At 44.5% G+C, this 2831-nt stretch overlaps 1 non-coding gene across 1 annotated transcript; it reads left to right on the forward strand.

Annotated features, from left to right (window-relative positions):
• The first annotated feature begins 438 nt into the window (after positions 1–438).
• On the forward strand, positions 439–549 carry LOC140916674 (U6 spliceosomal RNA). The gene has a single exon (XR_012160591.1). It is a non-coding gene; the product is annotated as a U6 spliceosomal RNA (small nuclear RNA).
• The last annotated feature ends 2282 nt before the right edge of the window (positions 550–2831 follow it).

Raw genomic sequence — 2831 nt, forward strand, 5'->3', positions numbered from 1 at the left:
ATTATGGTTTAGTATCTAACATGCACATGGATAGGATTTGTAAACCCGTTAAAACTTCCAGAATAAAGACATAATGTGGTTCATTTTTTTGTTCTTTTTTTTAGAAATGGAAAATACGAGAGTTTGATATTGGTGGTATTATTATTATTTATTAGTGCTTTTCAGCCCTAGAGCTCCGAGTGCTCCACACAGGAGACGAGACCAGGCAGTTTAACTCCTACTTTCACTGGGGTGAGAGCAGGACTGTTCTCTGCGGGACATCATCCAGGGATTGGACCATTTTAGGCTTAAACAATTCAAGGGATTCTCTTGGGAGAGTAATCCTCAGCCTGCTGTTTGTTTGTCTTGTGGAAGTGCCTAGAGCCAGGGCCGCATTGTGCTAGGTACCGTACAAACACCTGTCAGACAGAGTCCCTGCCAGAAGAGCTTATAGTCTTAGTACTATGCCTGACAAGCAGCACAGATACTAAAATTGGAACGATACAGAGAAGATTAGCATGGCCCCTGCACAAGGATGACACGCAAATTCGTGAAGCGTTCCATAATTTAAAAAACTCTCCCTGTCAGGTCACGTTTCCCTTGATATTCAGGCCTCACCTGCTGTTTTTAGCATCCCCTCATTACTCTTAGTTAAACCACCAGGGGGGAATCCTGGCCCCATTGGAGTCAATATGAGTTTTGACATTGACTTCAGTGGGGCTAGGTTTTCACCGTGGGGCTCGGAATAAGCCACCAGGGATGGGAAGCTTTTGCCTTTGAGAAAACGTGACGTGTACTGAAGCTGGCCAATAGATATTTTTTAAAATACTTTTCAAAGACTCTTGGGTAACTGGTCAGCTGTAATCTATTTCTGCACTCAGTGGCTGACTGGTTTTCTCGGGACAGGGCCACTAACAGCTTGCACCAGGCTTGTTGTTCCGTGCTGTCAACCTGGTCCCCCTGGGATTTGGCAGCCTTTGGGAGGCTAGTGACCACAATGATTCTGGATACAGGATTTCTAATGACCAGAGTTTTTCCAATGCCCATTCATCTGTCTGCTCAATGCCAGGCAATTTCAGTTGCCAGCTATTCTGGTAAGGGAATATTGACTTTTCAAGTTGATTCTAAGTGTCTTTTTTGCTCTCTGTAAAATTTACATTAAGTCTTCAGTTGTGCTTTTTAAGAGTCCCAGCCCAATTTAAAATAGCAGTCATCAAAACTTCAACACCTCAAGCCTCAAAGATCCGTGCAATTACTGTTTGAAATACGTCAGGAGCAGGACTAATGCTAAAGGGCATTCACTTACATTTATAACATCCAAAGGACACATTAGAGATGGTCTAGGAGATAGCTATGAGCTTGTTTTTTTTTCTTTTGAGAGCTTAGCTGCCATGCTAATTGTTGTCCTAGGATAATGTTAGTTTGACAGTGTTGTTTAAATGAGGTAAATTACTGGGAGGAAGGATGGTCCAGTGGCTAGGGCCCTGGCCCAGGATGTGGGAGACCCAGGTTCAATTGCTTGCTCCACCATGGACTTCCTGTGTGACCTTGGGCAAGTCCCATAGCCTCTCTGTGCCTCAGTTCCCAGTCTGAGTCCTACCCTGCTTCCCAGGGCTGTTGTGAGGATAAATACATTAAAAGATTGTGAAGGGTATTATTATTCATTAAAGCGTCTCTCTGCTGCACTTGGCTCTTCAATTACAGACGCAGAGTGAACTCGAACCCCCAGATTTTCCATATTCTGTTACGTTTTTGCTTTATCTATTCAGGGTAATGGATTTTTTCTTTGTGATGGGATACTGGAGCACTGATCTATCTTAGCATGGTATTCTCTTTCCTAACAACCTGAGCCTTACCAGACATCTGGGAATTCTCCTAGGCAGGGCCTAGGACAGCAAATGTTGAGCCTGTTTTGGAGAACCAGTGCGGCTACATAGCTGCTGAAAAACCGGCACTAAGTTTGCTCATGTAGATGAACTTGGGCTGGCCCACTGCACGGGTGAATATCCTGTATGCAGTTCTGTGGCATTTACAGCAAACCTCTCTAATTAATTTCACCGTGGGGAGAGGCTCTTAGTTCTAACGAAGGTGATGCACTGGGATTTATTATTTGGGAAGTTATTACGTGATGCTATTTTTTAAAACAAGTACCAGCTGTTGTGCTGGTATTTTGTATGTCCAAACTATGACACAAGCATTGCTTTAGGCTTCTGACTAGTTTCCTTAGCTGCGCTGTTCTGTGTTGCCCTTAAGGTAATATTGTTCCCATAATACAAGAACTAGGGGCCACCAAATGAAATTAACGGGCAGCAGGTTTAAAACAAATAAAAGGAAGTTCTTCACTCAGTGCACAGTCAACCTGTGGAACTCCTTGCCTGAGGAGGTTGTGAAGGTTAGGACTATAACAGGGTTTAAAAGAGAACGGGATAAATCCATGGAGGTTAAGTCCATTAATGGCTATTAGCCAGGATGGGCAAGGAATGTTGTCCCTAGCCTCTGTTTGTCAGAGGGTGGAGATGGATGGCAGGCAAGAGATGACTTGATCATTACCTGTTAGGTTCACTCCCGCTGGGGCACCTGGCATTGGCCACTGTCAGCAGACAGGACACTGGGCTGGATGGTCCTTTGGTCTGACCCAGTATGACCATTCTTATGTTCTTATGTTCAGTGCTTTCCATGCTGGAGCAGTGGCTTTGCAGTCACTCTCTGCCCCTGCAATGGGGGAGATCTGTCGCACTGTTCTCCACACTGCCGGGCACCCTGGGACAACTGTGCAACGTACTATTGAAAATGGCTTTCTATTGCATTTTTGGCAAATTTTATGAAATTTGAAGCAAGTCCTTGGCCTGTGT

This window comes from Lepidochelys kempii, chromosome 8, assembly GCF_965140265.1.
Source record: "Lepidochelys kempii isolate rLepKem1 chromosome 8, rLepKem1.hap2, whole genome shotgun sequence".
Taxonomy (NCBI): Eukaryota; Metazoa; Chordata; order Testudines; family Cheloniidae; genus Lepidochelys; species Lepidochelys kempii.